Source organism: Cucumis melo, chromosome 8, assembly GCF_025177605.1.
Source record: "Cucumis melo cultivar AY chromosome 8, USDA_Cmelo_AY_1.0, whole genome shotgun sequence".
Taxonomy (NCBI): domain Eukaryota; kingdom Viridiplantae; phylum Streptophyta; class Magnoliopsida; order Cucurbitales; family Cucurbitaceae; genus Cucumis; species Cucumis melo.
Window position 1 is genome coordinate 14,327,478 of NC_066864.1, and position 20,149 is coordinate 14,347,626.

General features: G+C 34.8%; 1 long non-coding RNA gene across 1 annotated transcript; it reads right to left on the minus strand.

The window, feature by feature from the left end:
* Nucleotides 1-5,777: 5,777 nt before the first annotated feature.
* LOC127150652 (uncharacterized) lies at nucleotides 5,778-7,422 on the minus strand. Its single transcript, XR_007823257.1, has 4 exons — nucleotides 7,357-7,422; nucleotides 7,153-7,207; nucleotides 6,115-6,187; nucleotides 5,778-5,847 (listed from the first exon to the last, which is right to left on the minus strand). It is a non-coding gene; the product is annotated as an uncharacterized LOC127150652 (long non-coding RNA).
* Between the last annotated feature and the right edge of the window lie 12,727 nt (nucleotides 7,423-20,149).

Sequence of the window (20,149 nt, forward strand, 5' to 3'; positions counted from 1 at the left end):
ATAGTTTCTAAAATAATATTAATTTCATTGATTTGTTAGCATGAGAAAAAAGTATTATCTACACGGACCCATGTCGGTCTACAAAAAATAGATAATAATGCAATATTTAAATAAAATAAATTTGTAAAAATTGACCAAAAAACTAGGCTTTAATATCGGTTTTAATCTGACATCATAGGGGATCTATAATGTCAGTTATAAACTAACATTGTTGGCCTTTTTAATGTCAGTTTTAAACCGACATCAAAGCCCAATCGACATTAAAGGGCATCAATAACACTATCAAAGATGTCGATTTTCAACCGACATTAATGACCTTTAATAACAATAGCAAAGATGTCGATTGTCAATCGATATTATAGGTCTTTAATGGTAATTTTAAACCGACATTAAAGACCAGATTTCTTCTATAATGAAAGAAATATCATGGGTTTAAGCCAAATATTATCGGAACAAAACTAAAACTCTGAAAAATTGCTCCCCACGTTGCTGCTCCCATAATCTTAAAACTAAAGAGATATATATAGAGATCCCTCTAATGTCTTGGGGCTGATATCTTTAGTCCCATCGCCCTGCCGCACGCAAAGAAAACTTTTGTCAAATTCTTAAGCGTCGTGGCATTATGTCTTTTGCACAGCTTCAGTAAATGGCTCTACATACAATGTTGATTAGCATCCCGACGCTAGACCTCTTAGTAACATTTTCGTTATTTGATCTCTCTTGAAGTCTGGTTGCTTCTTTTAGCTTCTAACTGTGCCAAATTAATGTCCAATACCTCGTAACTCTCCAAAACACGGGAATCGCTCTAAATCGTACAAACAGAAATTATAAGCAGCTTGTTTGTTAGTAAATAATGCTTTTGTTGTATCATAGATTTGTCAATTAGGTCTTAAATATGGGTCTAAGCTAGGGCGCAAGACTATGGATATGAAATAAGAAGCAATTAACATAATTATAGATTGTTGCCTAATCTTCATGATATGTCATGTTGCATATAAGTTTTGTTCTCTTTTGTGCAAATGTTAGCGAAAAGTGAGATTTCTTAAGTAAGACAGGGTCCAACACAAAGATTTCAGAGTAAATTGGATCATAATGTTTATTAAGGACTCATGCCTATATAGTATTTTATATTCACAATATCAATTATCTATCTACTTTTATTATTTACACAATTGATGTGATATGAAAGGTGCATGGTTGTGAATGATTATGGATGTTGTTAAACTAAGTTTGCTTGGAAAGAGAGTAATGAAGGAAAGTTAACTATACTACTATGAGATATAAAGAGAAGATATAATTCTTTGAGGGGATATAAATTATATAGGGGATATAAATTATATAGTCAATTCCAAATTTAAAGTGAGCAGCCTCTCGGCGTCTCCACTAAACATGCTCGCCTTTCTAGATGCATGTGTTGAATGAATATATGATCTTTATTTAAATCATTTTAGAACACAAATTTTCATGTTTCATCCTTTATTTACAAGCAAGCAACCTTTCAACGTCTTATTTACTTACATATAATTAGGGTATTTTTGGGAAATATTATTATTGGAAATATTATTCTTATATATTTTTTTCTTTCGTGTCTTTTAATATGGTTATATATAGGGCTGTAATCTTTGATTATCATCAATGAAATATCAATGAATTTTCAATAAAATACCAATATTCTATACAAACTAACATGGTATCAGAGCTCTAGGTTTTAGCCGCTTTTTTCGATCTCTGCCTCCGTCAAGACTAGCCATTGACGGAGGCAGACCCAAATGTAAATCTCCCACTTCCACTATTTATTTCCATTAAAAACAACCATCCTTGACCTAATCATCACTGTCCTTAAATCCGTCGCTGCCCTTCACATCTATAGCTCCGCCCCACCTCCGCTCAGACCCTTCTTCTTCCTCAAGCTTCAGCCGCAACCCCATCTGAAAATTTTCTTTTCCAATCGTCGGCTGCCATTCCAATCGACTGCCGCCAAACCCTTTAACCCAAATCTTCCTCAGTTCCGACGACACCCGCCACCAAACCCACTACCTCTATTCCACCACACAGAACCCGTTCCTTTGCAACCCACATCTGCGGCATGAAGCTTCATGCATTAGCCGCTACCCCCCCTCAAATCTACAAATCTTCCACCGCCGCTCCTTTCATATTCTGCTTAAATCTTTCGCCGTTCAAACCCCATACCGTCCCGACTCTATATTTCGCAAAAATCTGCAGATCCATTGATTCTCCACTAAGATCCATCTCGATTCAGCCGCCGTCATCTAAAACTCTTCGTTTTTGTAGAAACTCACCTGTCGCCCAACGCTCTCCCGTCTGTCGTCGAATCCCCTATGTTCTAGATCATTTGACCAAACCCATGAAATCTCTGTCACCGAACCCCCAACCCGACATGAAACCTATATCGTTCGTGAAGCCTCCTCCCGTCTGAGAAACTCAGATCCACCGCGAAACCCAATTCAACTTGCCCTATTCTGCCTCTGTTCTATGAAGTTCTCCTTTAACCTGTTTCTGTGATCCATCTAGTCATGTCTCTGTTTCACGTATCAATTTTCTTGTAACTGTTCGCATCAATCAGTCTATTTTTTTGGTTCAATTCAATCTAGTTCAGTTTTGGTTTAACCGTTTTTATTTGGTTTAAAAAAAATATGTAGTTCTTTATAGCTCAAAATATTTGTTAGTGCCTTTGTTTTGTTTTCAAATCAGTATTCATTGGATTCCATTATAAATCTCTCTATAAGGATTGCTGCCCAGAAGTTCCTATTTCGTTCTTCGTAGGTTATGCTATAGATCTCTATATGAGAATCTATGTCTCTATCCCAGAAGTTCTTTGTTTTGTTCTTCATGGATCTGTCTCCAGCCTCGAAGTTCCTTGCGTTTTTGTTCTTAGTAGGTTTTATCTCTAGCCTAGAAATTCCTAGTGTTTTTGTTCTTCGTGGGCTTCTGATTCTATCCTAGGTCTACTGATTTGATTAAGACATTTTTTTTAGCAAATTAAAGGTTGTGATTCTAGCACCTAGAGTTTGAGGGAGGGTATTAACATAATTAGAGTAGTTTTAGGAAATATTATTCCATATTATTCTTGGAAATATTATTCTTATATATTCTTTCACTACTACAAAAACTGACTCTCTTGACGGTTTTAAACTGTCAAGAATGAGTATTCTTGACGGTTTCAAAACCTTCGTTGAATCCAGTGTCAAGAAAGGCCATTTTCTTGATGGTTGTAAAAAGTGTCAACAATTGGTATCGTTGACACTTTCTAACCGTCAAGTATTCAATTTTTCATGACAGTTGAGAACCGTCAAAAGGATACGTTTTTATGACCATTTAGAACAATCAAGAATGAGATGATGAAGTCCAAAAACCGTCAATAATACGACTATTCATGACATTTTAAAACCGTCAAGAGTGCATTTTTCATGACATTTTAAAACCGTCAAGAGTGTATTTTTCATGACATTTTAAAACCGTAAAGAGCATTTTTCATGACATTTACAGACCGTCAAGAGTTCATTTTTCATGACATTTAATAACCATCAAGAGTACTCTTATTCATGACATTTGGAAATCGTCAAGAGTGCTTTTAATGACATTTTAGAACCGTCAAGAATTTTGTTATTTATGACATTTGCAAACCATCAAGAAATGTATTGTTAATGATATTTCAAAACCGTCAAGCAATTTTTTGTTTTTTTAATTTTAATTTATTTTATATTATTCTTCCTGTATTATGCTCTCATTGGTCCAAAAATTCAACTACATATAAACGACAAATATACATCAAATGCAACTAAACATCATCCATTCAATATCATTTCCAAAACTTTGCATCATATTCATATATCATTTACAAAACCAATATATATATAAACAATTTCAACAGATTCCCAAGAATTGAACTAAACATCATCTAACTAACTAACCTAGCCCAAAAGTATATCATCCCCAATACATAAACTTTCATAATGGCAACCACCTACATATGAACAATTCACCTATCAACAATTCACCTAAACTCTAATCCTCTACAAAGTCTCAAAAGTATATCAATCAACCCCTCCCCTCCATATGAACATTTCAAAACACCAGCCATCACTAGAAGAAATTTGACCTTTAATGTCGGTTTAAACCGACATTAAAGGGCTTTAATGTCACTTGACAATCGACATCTTTGCGAGCGTTATTAAAGGTCTTTAATGTCGATTGGTCTTTAATGTCGATTTAAAAACGACATTAAAGGCCTCTTTAATGTCGGTTTAAAAACGACATTAAAGGCCTTTAGTGTCAGTTTTCAACCGACATCTTTGATAGTGTTATTGAAGCCCTTTAATGTCGGTTGAGCTTTAATGTCGATTTTAAACCGACATCTTTGATAGTGTTATTGAAGCCCTTTAATGTCGATTGGGCTATGATGTCGTTTTAAAACCGACATTAAAGAGACCAATAATGTTAGTTTAAAACCGACAATAAAGACTTGTTTTTGTCCATTTTTAGAAATTTATATTTATTTAATTCTTGTATTATTGTCCATTTTTTATAAACCAACATTGAATCCATATAGATAAATATTTTTTTCTCGCTCCAACAAATCAATAAAATTAGTATTATTTTAGAAACTATAATATTTATCTTTTACATTTGTATACACAAAATGAAAACTTAATATTGTGTTTATAAATACATTCTACAACAGTACATGAAAAAAGATCATAATACAAGACGTAAATAAGAAAAATTCTAAACGCCTTCTCAATCTTCAATCTTCAACCTTCAACGATCGCCTGGCTATCTACACAATCGCTCAGCTTTCAATCCGATACAACTTCAATCATTCTACAAACAATACCAAAACGAAGCTAAACGTGAGGTATTTAAACATTGAGGTAGAATAGATGCATCTAATAAGTAGTTAAATTCACTTATTAATCACATCAAAATAAGGATTAGGTATCCTACAAAAGATAGGGACCATTATTAACATAAATAGAAAGCTCAACATATAGGAATACCTGTAATAAATTTAAAGAGGTACCAAACAAAGCTAAACATAATCACAAAACCCAAATTCCAATCATAAATTCAAGTGCATAATGAGCAACTTTACTTGAAGAGATGGAAGAAATGAGAAGCATAAAGCAACCAAGAGCCCATGTGTGTTGAGGAGAAGAATTAGAAGGATGAGAATTATGGTGTTGAGTTTCTAAAAGATGATAATTGAAGAATGGTTTTATGAGAGGACCTTTGTAAAATGCAAATAAATTAACACCTAAACTATAAGCTATCAACACCAACGTCCTCCTGCATGCATTTCTCAATTAATTACTATATTTCCTTTCTGATCTTAAAAAGAAAAAAAAAAGGTTTGTAAAAATTACCCAAGTAAGGCCAACGTGAAAATCTTGAACATATCTTCTATCGATAAACATGCTACTTCTTTTCTACCACACATCCATACAAAAAAAGAAGTGTTATTTGAGAGAAATGTTGTATGAAAATAGTGATTAATGAATTTAAAATTAGAAAATTAATTACCTTTTGAAAAGGATGGTAGGAAGGATAAGGAAGAGAGTTCCAAAAGCTTGCCTATAGAAAATAAAAATGAAGTTGTTCAGAAGTAAAAGCAGCTTTTGCCAAAATACTCATTCCAGAGTATGTGATTTGAACAACAATGGCTCCAATCAGAGGCTTCTTTAGTTCCATTCTTTTTTCTCTAATCAAACTACCTTCTACATACATATGACATATATATATATAACAAAAATGTGTGTTTTGGATTTTTCTTTTTTTTTCCACTAGAATAAGGGGAAGTTTTCCCACTCCATCTTTGTTTTCACCCACCTATCGAAAACAAGGAACTTCATTATCAATTTGAAAAAAATGAAAACATTCACAACACAACCAAAAGAGAATGAAAAACCATGGCGTGTATTGCTACCATGGGTTATATAGTCCCCGCCATAGCTAAACGAATACATTCCAACATCACTGTTAAAAGAACCTAAAATATCAACGAAAGCTCATAAGCATAAAATATCAACGAAAGCTCATAAGCATAGTCCCCGCCATAACAGAAAAGTAAAAGAAATTCTAGCTGAAAATACATACTTAAGAATGCCAGATGCATAAAACCAGTTCCACGTGTATCACTGCTAAACACACTTCTGCAACCAATTAAGCCCTTCATCAGCATCCCACATAATAAACTATCCTATTGAAGCTTCATAATTGTAAGACTAGCCTATTTTCCAAAAGACATAGTTATCCTAGTCTGGAATGTGGCTGATGCCATCAAATTGGAAATTCAGAGAATGGAGGGATGTGTGAATTGCAACATCTTGCCAATATTACTGCTTCACGGTTTTCATCACATAATTTTGCACCAAAAAATTTTTTCACAAAAACAAGCTAAAGAGAGTGGAATTACCCATGGCAAAGTTCAACAAGCTGAGGAATGAGATCCGAATTTCTTAGTCCAACTATGGCAGTAGAAGTTGTATTGACAGCTTGGGATGTGACAATAATTAGTGACTGCAGTCTAGTTATAGCAGCCTTCATCTTATCTAGCTTGCTTTCATCCTCCCCCTTGTATTCCTGACTCTGCAACAATGACAATTTCTTTTCATGTTCAATCTTCACACCTTCTCTAGCCTGAAAAGAATTTTTATAGAACACGTTAACCAACAAAAACACCGAACACTTGTATAGTTTCTATACATAACCAAAATGTGAAACCAAGCAAGGATAAGAGACCTGTAATATACAAGGGGGGCTTTGAATGAATAAAAAGTAATGACATCGGGGCTTTGGATGAATAAAAAGTAATGACATCTATCATTTTCTATCACACTTTGAGAGAGAAAGAGAGAGAGAGATTTAGAGATAATGAATAGTCTAGGAGGCACATTCATAGTCACCAGAGAAAAAAAAAACATACACTTATTCTTCCATTCTATCTTTGTGTTTGGAATTTTCGAAGTTATGGAAATTATATCTTCCATTCATAGTCACCAAATTATATCAATCCTATGTGATAAGGCTTCTATAACTAAACCAACGTGTTCTTCATTAACTTGAATCAAATCACAATGCTTGACTTTTGCATACAGAAAAGAATAGAAACAATTAGATATACATAAATCTTACCTTTATGGTGACTTCTTCAATTGGCTCAAGCTTCGTTGAATTCTCAGTTTTAAACCTGATGCAAAATGTAGATCAACCAAATTATTTTATGTACTCCATTCTTTTGAAATTTTCTTGTAATGCATATACAAATAAATACATGAGAAAACTGCAAGGAGTGAGATTTACATGAATAATTCCATGCTGAAGCATCGATAAATTCACATTACTTTAGGTGGTGAAATGGATAACACAAATCCTTCACGTCACATGTTCTCAATTAGAATACCTGATTAAATAAGCACATACGACTTCAAAAGGATTGAAATATTGATAACAAATAAAATGCAAATAGAAAAGAAAATTAAGAAAGTACGAGTATTCAGAAAAGAATAACTATACTAATTAGATTTTTTTTATTTAACAAAAAAAAAACTCCTTGATAAGCTCATTAACTTCTTCTGTCATAGTAGCAGAAAAGAACATTGTCTACCTCCTTTTTGGAATATAGAATCATATTTGATTGTGAATTATTGCTAAGCTAGCTTAACTCGAGTAAAATTAAATGTTATTTAGAAGATTAATTTGGAAAAACATAGGCAAAATAATAAAAGAATAATAATAAAAAATAAAATAGTTGGTTGAATTTGGCAATACGTAGTTGATGGAGTGGAAAGACGTCGGCATCGCGAATCTTCCCGGAGTAATAAGCATTTTGGCCGGACTCTTAATGTGGATTACCTCTCTCCCAAAACTCAGAACCAAGAACTTTGAATTGTTCTTCTACACTCATCAATTGTACATCATCTTCGTCGTCTTCTTAGCCCCACACGTCGGCGATTTCGTCTTCACCATCGCCGCACGGTGGAATCTTCATATTCATGCTCGACCGCTTCCTCCGATTCATTCAATCAAGAACCACCGTGGATGTAATTTCGACCAAGGCGCTTCCCTGCGGCACCGTCGAATTGGTCCTCTCCAAACCTAAAAGTACTGTTGAATCCATTTATTCAGTAATTTCTTCAATTCCTTTGGGCATTCCATTTAGCAGAAAAGAAAAGAACTTTGTCTATTAGAATATAGAATAAAAATCCCAGTAAATGTTATATATATAGACAGATCAAAATTTCTTCTTCATGGAAATAATGTCATCAGAGTCAAAGAAAACTAGACTTAAACGATAACATCTTACAAACTCGCGGGGCATGAAGCATATCCATAAACAATGAATTTATGAAAAATGCAATTCTTCGTCGTACTTCAAGGTTTATAGGAACCTCTATAGCAGATTCTTTCACAATCAATAATAGATAGAGGCTTCTAATTTGACATACACCTAGAGCACGCTCCCTCTCTGTTCATCTCTCCATACATAAATAAAAATCAAAAGAAAAATGGAGATGAGAGAAGAGAAAATGAAAGATGGAAGAAAAGGTGGAAGAAGAAGACGAGTAGCCGATTGGCACAGCGGAGAAGATCGTAAAGATGGAAGAAGAGGAGACTAAAGATTGATTATTAAGGAAGAGAAGATGCGAGATGAGAGATATAGAGGGAAGGGCGACGGAGGCGGCTGCTAAAACAAAAGCAACGCAAACCCTAAACTAAAAGGAAAATATTAATTTTATAAAAATAAAAAAAAAATAAAGGTTAGCTTTAATGTCGGTTTTAAACCGACATCAAAGAGGAAGGATTAATGTTGGTTTTAAACCGACATTAAACATCCGTGTTTTTAAAACCGACATTAAACCTCCATATTCATTTTTTCCAACTGACATTAAAGGCCATATTTCTTCTAGTGCATAAAAAATAAAGTTAATTTCATTTTTCAGAGATGACGCCATAAGTCCTAGATCACATGTACGAACCCAGAAACTCTACTAACTCAACCCGCACCTCATCTAACTCGGCTTGTGAGTATGATTTTCGTGTATCAATCTGTGGACATGCAAGATAAATGAATTAGTATTCATGAAAATTGTTATACGTAGAAAAGAAATAGTTTGATGTATAACATACCGAATCCGAGATGACAATGCTTCCCCTATTTACAATTTCTCTCATATACTTCATGACATAGTATCCACACATAGTGCTCCCGACTTGTAGTGGACACTATAAAAACAATAAATTAGAATAACGGACTAGTCTTAATTGCTAGTAATCTACAAAATACAATTGAATTTAAATATTTATACTTGTCTTTACTATTCGCCATAAAGTTTGTTTCCTGCTTTTATTAATGTTCTTTTGTTTGTGAAATATCGCTATTGCTCTGTTTTGCCAAGATAAGATTGCACATATCTTAGAATATTGTACATGCATTAGAATTAAGAGCACTACATGATATAAAAGATTAAACTTACGTGTCGGTTACATATCTTGTAGTTGCTTTTGATGTCGTCCTTAGCAAGTCAAGGTAAAACACTGTATCCTCAAACGCATTTATAGCAAGCAGTGCCCAATGACCCCTAATTATACAAAAATTTAAGTACTATTTTATTGTCAATGCAACCAATACCCTAACTAAACTTACTCGAGATTAAAAGGAGCAAGAACTACTTGGTCGGGTTTGGACACCATCAATCTACTACACAAGTTTCGAATTCGAGATTCTTATGTGTTTCCAGAAGAGATTAGGGACGGATCTACAAAGACATACTGCATATTTTCTTTCGAACCACTAACAGATGAATACAAGTACCTACAAAATATATAAACTCGTAAAGGAGATACATAAATTTAGATGCAAAGGAATGAAATTGACTTACATCATATAGGCCACCAATGTAAACGTTTTCACTTTGTTCATGTTACAAAGATCAACGATATCCTCTCGAAGCACAGAAGTCTTTCGACTAACGCCAAAAAGGTCAGCGGGAAGTGAAAAAGTGATGTTGGAATCTTTCTCCATTACCTTCTCAGCATATCTGAGAATCGACTTCAACGCTAATGGCAAAGTTGATGTCAATTCACATACAACTTCTTTTTCTGTAGACATTTTTATTAAGTCCCTCTCCTAATTCAAGAACATCCAAATTCAGTAAGACGTACAATATTAGACATTCGAGTTTAATAGTGGATTACATACCTTCCAGACGTCCAACTCTGGTTCATTCATCTTCATCACCTCCTTTCCTTTCTTTTCTTTCTGTTTTGGTTTGTCCAACGATTCCACTTCTATTCTCTTACCCTTCTCTTCAATCCCCTCTAACACTATTGGCCTTGAACAACTCCTGTGTGCAGACAACGGTGTAGATAAGTTTGAGCGAATTTGTGCCTCTAATTCACTAACTCTCCTAGGGAGTTCTTCATTCTCAACTAGAATGTTCGGTCATCTTTTGATGTTTTCTTAACTCAGTGAAAGTACGTTGTTGGAGTAACGTATCCACCAACCCCACGCACACGACCATTGTGCTCTTTTGTACCCAATGCTTGGGTTAATACATCATTCGAACAGTGTCTATTCACAGACGATGAATCTGTATTCATTGATATCTCATCCTAAAAAGATAGCAAAATTAATGTAAGTTATAGAAATGATAGCAAAACTATGTAATGGATAATTGAAATGTGTGATTTACATGTAATGACTTACTATTTTATGGATGACTTGCTGAATGTCGTCGTTGTCGTACTGTCCTTGTTTGTTAACTCGAGCTTTTTTCCACATTTTAGCTCAATCAACATAAACTTCATTTGAACCCTCCTTCTTCATTCGAGAACATAGAGTTCAAGTGGTAAACATATTAGCTTGTATTCCATTTTTGGTATAAAGCAAACTTACAAGAAACAAACAACAAACTTAGAACTTGTTATGCAACCCCTTAAAAGAAATAAACAACCCCCCCCCCCCTCCAAATGACAAAGTTTTAGAAGAATCGTAGTTACAACTTTTTATGCAACCCTTTATAAGAAACAAACAACCCCCCCTCCAAATGACAAAGCTTTAGAAGAATCCTACTTAAAACTTTTTATGCAACCCCCCCCCCCCCAAAATGACAAAGTCATACAATAATCGTAGTTACAACTTCTTATGCAACCCTTTACAAGAAACAAACAACCCCCCACCCCCCTCCAAATGACAAAGCTTTAGAAGAATCCTACTTACAACTTTTTATGCAACCCCCCCCCCCCTCCAATGACAAAGTCATACAATAATCGTAGTTACAACTTCTTATGCAACCCTTTACAAGAAACAAACAACCCCCTCCCCCTCCAAATTACAAATCTTTAGAAGAATCTTACTTACAACTTTTTATGCAACCCCCCTCCCCCCAATGACAAAGTCATACAATAATCGTAGTTATAACTTCTTATGCAACCCTTTACAAGAAACAAACAAACCCCCCTCCAAATGACAAAGCTTTAGAAGAATCCTACTTACAACTTTTTATGCAACCCCCCCCCCCCTCCCCCCCAAATGACAAAGTCATACAATAATCGTAGTTACAACTTTTTATGCAACCCTACAAGAAACAAACAACCCCCCTCCAAATGACAAAGCTTTAGAAGAATCCTACTTACAACTTTTTATGCAATCCCCCCCCCCCCAAAATGACAAAGTCATACAATAATCGTAGTTACAACTTCTTATGCAACCCTTTACAAGAAACAAACAACTCCCCCCCCCCCTCCAAATGACAAAGCTTTAGAAGAATCCTACTTACAACTTTTTATGCAACCCCCCCCCCCTCCAATGACAAAATCATACAATAATCGTAGTTACAACTTCTTATGCAACCCTTTACAAGAAACAAACAACTCCCCCCCCCCCCCAATGACAAAGTCATACAATAATCGTAGTTACAACTTTTTATGCAACCGTACAAGAAACAAACAACCCCCCCTCCAAATGACAAAGCTTTAGAAGAATCCTACTTACAACTTTTTATGCAATCCCCCCTCCAAATGACAAAGCTTTAGAAGAATCCTACTTACAACTTTTTATGCAACCCCTCCTCCCCAAAATGACAAAGTCATACAATAATCGTAGTTACAACTTTTTATGCAACCCTTTGCAAGAAACAACCAACCCCCCCCCCCCCTCTATATGACAAAGCTTTAGAAGAATCCGACTTACAACTTTTTATGCAACCCTCCCCCCCCCCCCAAATGACAAAGTCATACAATATTCCTACTTACAACTTTTTGTGCAACCCTTTACAAGAAACAAACAAACAAACTTACACCACAAAAGCAAAGAGGAGCATTACACCAGATATCAAACCAGACATCCCAAATTCTATAAGGTTTCTTCGGCAACAAAGAAAGAACAAACTAGAAAAATGGGAGTTTCCTCCTTAGACATCTAAACATCTTACCATTTTCTCCTTAAGATTGGCATACCCTTTCCTTGAGATTCTATGATAGTATTTGTTCTTCGATCGTCTATCTTGTTGTAATTTTCTTTTTTCCTATATCCAAATGTATTTGTTAATGAGAAAGTAGCAAATATTATTCCAAATGATTTTCATGTATAAAAGTTATTCATACCTGAAAGGTCTCTGATAACCTTGACCTTACAAACTCTTCCCAGTGATTTTGCTCAATGAAGGAATACTTTTCAGGTGGAACTTGAAGCAATTGTGGTTGTGGTTCATCTTTATGCGAGATGATGTATTTCGTTGTTAGTCAGTTCTTAAACTGACGAAACGAAATACCTGCAGTTTGGAGAACATTTTTCCTAAATCTTGGATCAATGACGAATGCAGCCTAAATAATTAAAAGTACTTAATCAAGCGTCCATACAACAAGAACATTATCAAATATAATAAGGACATTAAAGTTATATATACCTCAACTGTAGTGAATATCTTATCTTTCAATTCTACAGGCACACTTTTCCAAGACATATATGTGATAGGGACATGATAATGGGTTGCAGACCCTATGAAAGACTTTAACTTCGCTCCATTCTCACCAATAGGTGCTCCGTCTTCATTGTACCTTACCACCTTCTTGTCTCCTGAACTTCTAATGTGAGTTACATCAAACATAATAGTAGGTCCTCGTCGTCGCTTCAACTCTTTTGGGGTTTCTTCATCTGTTGCATTCAACTCACCGACACAACCTTTTTCATTAAGACCGTCCATATTATATTATGTGAAGCTGTCAATCAAAATGAAGAAAAAATTAGCATGATATACAAATTTTAAACAATAATAAATAATGAAATAAGATAAATGAACATCATAAACTTATGGTCTACTTGTTTGAAATTGTGAACACACCATTATAATATTATGTAGGTATCCATGTGCCTTCACAATCAGACCTTACGTACGTTGAGACATTTTCATCTAAATCATTGTTTAAATAGACATCTGGCATATCATTGGGTATTTCTTCACACCGGAGTATTGTATCACCAAGTTCATCGTCATTATATCTATCTTTAAAGTCTCTTTGTGGTGGAGTGAGTACAACTGACCATCTAACATCACTTGGATCCTCAACATAAAACACTTGCTTTGCTTGGCTTGCTAGTATAAATGAGTCTGACTTGTGTCCTACTCTATTTAAATCAACTAAAGTATAACTAAGTTCATCGATCCGAACACCACCACTATTCTGAACCCAATCGCATTTAAACACCGGAACATTAAACTTATTATAATTGAGTTCCCATATCTCTTATATCACTCCATAGAATGACATATCTACAATGACGGGATTTTTATCTTTAGAACTAGACACTTGCATTGTTTTTGCAACTAAACTAACTTCACTATTTTGTACACTTCGATCATTCTCAGAAGATTTTGTGTGATAGCGACATCTGTTTATTGCATAACCACTATATGTAATAACAAAAGGATGAGGGCCATGAGCAATCCACCTTAAGTTATCTGAAACTCCACTATTTCCAACTTCAAGTTCAGTTGATACCTACCACAAGAATTATTATTTCAAGTTCAACACATAACATGTATAACTAAATTACAAAGTTCAACACTGTACCTCTTCTCGTAACCAATGTATAAAAGTTCGATATTGTTCGGATATTGTAGTTGCAAAGCCTTCATATGTTTTCTTTGTAGTCATCATTCAAACATTGTAATATAGTTAGATTTAATTATATAAAAGTGAATGAAAGAATCAAGAAATCAATGAATAAACTTACTCCATATATGGTTGAACATCAATTGTATTTTCCAACACATATCGATGAGCTTGACGTAGAAGTTCTTGTTTAGGTTTGAATGGAACTCCCACGGACAAAGGCCTACCAATGTTTGAAGTGTCTAAATGGTCTTGTGACTTGCAAGTCCCAAGCCCAAGGGGATCCACTCCAGATAAGAAATCAGAACAAAATTCAATAGCTTCTTCTATTAAATAACTTTCGGCAATACAACCTTCTGGACGATATCTATTCCTCACAGAGTTTTTGATGACTTTCATGAATCTTTCAAAGGGATACATCCATCGAAGATATATAGGGCCACAAAGTTTTACTTCCCTAACTATGTGTACTGTGAGATGAATCATGATTGTGAAGAATGAATGGGGAAAATACTTTTCAAATAAACACAATGTTACCACAATATCTTTCTCCAACTTGTCTAATTGTCGCGCATCTAACACCTTGTTGCATACAGAATTGAAAAAGATGCACAACCTAGTTATAGCATAATGAACATGTTTCGGTAGCACCGATCTTATTGCAATGGGAAACAACTGTTGTATGAGCACATGACAATCATGAGATTTTAAACTATTAAGTTTTAAATCTGTCATTGACACAAGGTTTCTAATATTGGAAGAGTAACCTTCGGGAACCTTTATTCTTGACAAAGTCTTCAAAACACATCATTTTTCTTCTTTTGTAAGAGTATAACACGCAGGAGGAATGAATATTTTCTTCTCACTACTAATAGGGGTAAGCTCTGGTCGAAGTTTTAGATCAACTAAATCACGTCTAGCATTCAACCCATCCTTACTTTTACCAGGAATATCAAGAAGCGTACCTAAGATATTCATGCAAACATTTTTTTCGATGTGCATCACATCTAAACAATGTCTAACATGAAGATCTTTCCAATATGGCAACTCAAAAAATGAAGATAACCTATTCCAACAAATCTTTTCACTTTTGTTCATCGATAGGTTCTTATGGATCTTCTTTCCTTAAGGAAATTCAAGATTTTTCAATTTCAAGTACACATCCTCCCCAGAAAGTGGTTCTGGAATTGTACCAAGTTCTTTTTTACCGTTGAATGACTTTTTTTGTCGTCGGTACGGATGATCGCGTGCTAGAAATCTTCGATGTCCTAGGTATGCTATTTTCTTCCCATGTCGTAACCTTATAGAATTTGTATTATCTCCACAAATTGGGCATGCCTTATACCCTCCAACACAACATCCACTGAGGTTACCATATGTAGGAAAATCATTGATTGTCCACAACAAAACCTTAAGATGAATACTTCTTCTCGATAAGCATCATAACATTCAACACCATGTTCCCATAAAAGTTTTAAGTCTTCAATTAGTGGTGCTAAGTATGTGCCTATATCATCCCCTGGTTGTTTTGGCCCTAAAATTAGCATTGATAGCATCATGTACTTTCTTTTCATACACAACCATGGTGGAAGATTATAAATAACCATCACTATTGGCCAACAGCTGTATTTAGAACTCATGTCACCATGAGGATTTACTCCATCGGCTGACAATGCTGAACGAAGATTTCTAGGTTCAGAATCAAAGTCTGGCCATTTAAAGTCTACTAACTTCCATGCTGGAGAGTCTGCTGGATGTCGTAACTTACCATCATCAATTCTTTCAATAGCATGCCAAGTCAAGTTTTCAGCACATTCAATACTTCTAAATAGCCTTCTAAATCGTGGAATGAGTGGGAAGTACCATATCACTTTTGAGGGAATTTGCTTTCTCTCTTCATTTCTATCCTTAACGTTTTTCCACCTCGATTGACCACATTCAGGACATTCTGTTGCATTAGCAAATTCTTTCCTATAGAGACAACAATTATTAAGACATGCATGAATCTTTTCATGTTCCATTCCTAATGCACATAATGTTTTTTTTGCTTCGTACAATGAATTTGGGAGTTCATTGGTAGTTGGCAGAATTTCATTCAAAGTTTTAAGTAATTCTGAAAAACTTATATCACTCCATCCATATATAACTTTTAAATTATACAATTTAACTAGAGTAGACAACTTGGTGTCCTTTTTACATCCTTCATACAATGGTTTTTCAGCATCAATATGCAACTTCTCAAATCCATTTGGGTCTTTTGAATACTCCTCGTGAGCAACTTCAATCATTTCTTTTACACTTCCAACATCATTCTCTTCACATGTATGTGTGTCAAACTTTGAACATTCTCCATAGAAAGATGAGTTAGGAAGTGCTTCACCATGCCAAAACCAAATTTTATAACTTTCATCAATACCATTAACATATAAATGATCTCTAACATCCTTTCTACTATGCTTTTAACAATTCCCACATTTCAAACAAGGACAACGAATGTAAGAGGTACTTGTATTCGAAAATCCAAATTTGATGAAATTTTCCACGCCCAACTCATATTCTTTGGATAATCTACTTTTATGCATCCATAATTTATCCATAATTGTAAATCTATTGACAAATAAAGTAAATTAAATTAGTTCAAAAAGTCTTGTTGAGATAATAAAAAGAGAAAAGAAATATGGATATTGAACAAACATTCGCTTAATAAGACTAAGTTTCCACCAACTAACCAAATAAAGAAAATAAATTCCTATCCATGATCTATCCATAAGTGTAAGTCCTCAGAGAATTTGTTGAGTAATGGTTATCAATTTGAATTATAACATATGAAAGAATACAAGAAATTCATAATATGAAAGAAATTCATATGAAAGAATACAAGAAATTCAAGATTTTAGCAACTCCTACTAACAAAAAGAATACAAGTTACTATAGGCCATAACCAAATCTATAACATTAAAATTCAACAATCAAAATAAAAAGGAATAAGAACTTGCATGCAGACAAATGCAATTATTAAAACAAAGTCTAAATGGGTACTCTACCTTCTTCACAAAGGAATATCAAAATACATACTATAAGTGCTTATTTTGATTGGGTTTTTTAGGTTTTTTAAGTGGATGAAATCAACTATAAAGTACATCCAAAACAATTCCTAAATGTTTCTAGTGAGTACTTCAATATAAGATAAGTTCAATATATCCCAAATAGAAAAGCTTGGTGGTCCATGATTTCCCCTATAAACTTAATTGAAAATAATACAATAACAAAGTCGTATTGACCAATACACACAGTGGGTTAAAGTGAACACTAAGTCTCCAACATCAAGAAACTTCATATCCCCTTAATCTCCTTGCCCAAGTCTATGGATGGTTGAATCAACTTAGAAAATTTGATGGCAACACAAAAAGGGAAAAGAAAAGTGACAAAGAAAGTTTGGGATACTATAAGGTTTAAGTTACTTTCAACCTTGTTATTTTTGCTAATATCAACTTGTAACATTGTCATTGGTCCTCATTACCAACTATTTTATCCCTTTAAATGAACATAGAGAGAGGGACCTTAATGAAACAAAAAGGTATACAAAGTTTTCTTTAGCAAAAGTATTATAAATTTTCCCTAAAATATAGACAACTTTAGAGCACATGTCAATGGTGGGCTTATTGGAAATGGATAAAAGTCACCTAAAAATGCATATAAAACTGCCACATGAATTCATTAGAGTGGTATGTTTTTCTATCTAATAATTGCAAGGTGGAGATATTAAATAAATGTATTATTGTAGATTTATAGATATCATTTAATGAATGTAGTGTAAAAAATATATGCACAAAAATATAACGAAAGGTAAAGTTTTGGGTGATAGTTTTCAAAACAATAATAAGAAATTAACCCATCAAGAAAAATCATTGGTCGTGAACCCAATCAATCCAACAATTTATTCCAACATTAATATTGAAATCGCTAAGGAAACAACTACAAGGTTCACATTTTTCCTCTTACCAAGCACTGGCTCAAGTAGCTGCAAGGAAGGGTGGCTCGCGAGCGGCTTGGCTTGGGAGGTAGCTCGATGCACGCGGCTGAAGAAGACAGAAAATCAGCTTGGACAACAGAGATCTTGGCTCGGGTTGGCTGAGGTTTGATGTATGACTTGAAGAACTGCAGTGGCAGCGGCTGGGCTTCGTCAGACGACACACGGGGAGAAGAATGACGCAATGCGGTGGGTGGTCATCGAAGCTGCGGTGGTTATCATCAGACGACAAATGGTGGGTGGTCGTCGGTGCGGTGCATTCGGTGGCTGTCGACGAACGACTACAACGCACGGTTGATTGCGATGGGTGGCGGTCGAAGCTGTGGTCGTCGAAGCATGGTTGGCTGAGGTGGCGACAATTGGTTGAGGAAGAAGAAGAAGATGAGGGAGGCGTGCGGCTGTGAGATGAAGAGAATAAGAATTTTAGGGTTCTTTTTTTCAAAAAGAAATTTAATAATAATAATAAAATAATAAAAAAATAATAAAAATAATAAAATAATAATATATTTTTTAAAAAATAGGTTTTTTTTTATAAAACATTCTTGACGTTTTTAAAACGTCAAGAAACATCAATAAATTTGAAAATGAAAATTTTTGACGTTTTAAAACGTCAAGAATTTATCGACATTTCTTGACAGTTTTGAAACATCAAGGATAAATATATTACATTTGACGTTTTAAAAAACGTCAAGACTATCGAACTCATAAAAATTCTTGACGTTTTCAAAATGTCAAGAATGTAAAATAAACAACTTGACGGTTCCAAAATGTCAAGAAAAAATTGCATATTACTTGACGTTTCAAAACCATCAAGAATTCTGTAAATTGCCTCCCCTCCGCCTTTTAATCAAAATTCTTGATGGTTTTTTCATTAAACCGCCCCTTTCTTGACAGTTTTTCAAGACACCGTCAAGAAAGGGTCTTTTTCTAGTAGTGTTTCCTCTTGCGTGTTTTAATATGGTTATATATAAGGTTGTAATCTTTGATTATCATCAATGAAATATCAATAAATTATCAATAAAATACCAATATTCTATACAAACTAACAGACACACACTAGCATTTATGATATATGTATGATAAGAAGAAATTTATGTAGTGATTTTATTTCTAAAATCCCTTTTCTGTAACGACCCAACTTTCCGGACTAAGCTGAGGTCACTACTCAGTACTAAGACTCGACCACACAACACAAAATTCATAACGGACCGGTTACGATTTCTTAAAACGTTAGAAATATTACAAAAACAGTATCGGGCCCTATTTTAAATCAAAGTCACAAAAGTTTCAAATAAAAACTCAGGTCATCAACTCAAAATCACAAAACCAAATATTCTAACAAAATACATCAGCGGAAGCAATAAGAAAATCAGACGCGTCCATATGGCCTTCACGCATCCTTCCTGCCTCTCGTCGGTCTGCCCCTCGCTGTGCCCTTACCTGAAAAGTTTAAGAAGAGAAAAGGGTGAGTATAAACATACCCAGTAAGGGACCCACTACTGGGCCCGTTAGGGAACAACAGTTAACTTCCTATTCAGGGGTACCCTACGTAACAGTCTAATGGTTCCGTAGAACGCACATATCAGTCTAGTGCTCCCGAAGGATGCACATATCAGTCTGGTGCTCCCGAAGGATGCACATATTAGTCTAGTGCTCTCGAAGGATGCACATATCAGTCTAGTTCTCCCGAAGGATGCACATTCCGTAAGGTACACTACCCCATAGATGAAGCTAACTGTTACCCCTCAGTCCATACTAAACCGTCTACCACAGTCATACCTCATCAACACTCATATTACAACTTCGCCATAGGCTTTGCCGGTCAGATAGTATAGGTTTAAACAACTACACCCTCAGTTGCTATACGCGTTTCCAATTCGCACACCATTATGGTAACCCCTAGACCCAATCAACTAATCAATCAAAAACGGACTCACTGTCCTTCCCCGTCTAAACTCCATGATCAATGTCCAGACCAATGACTAC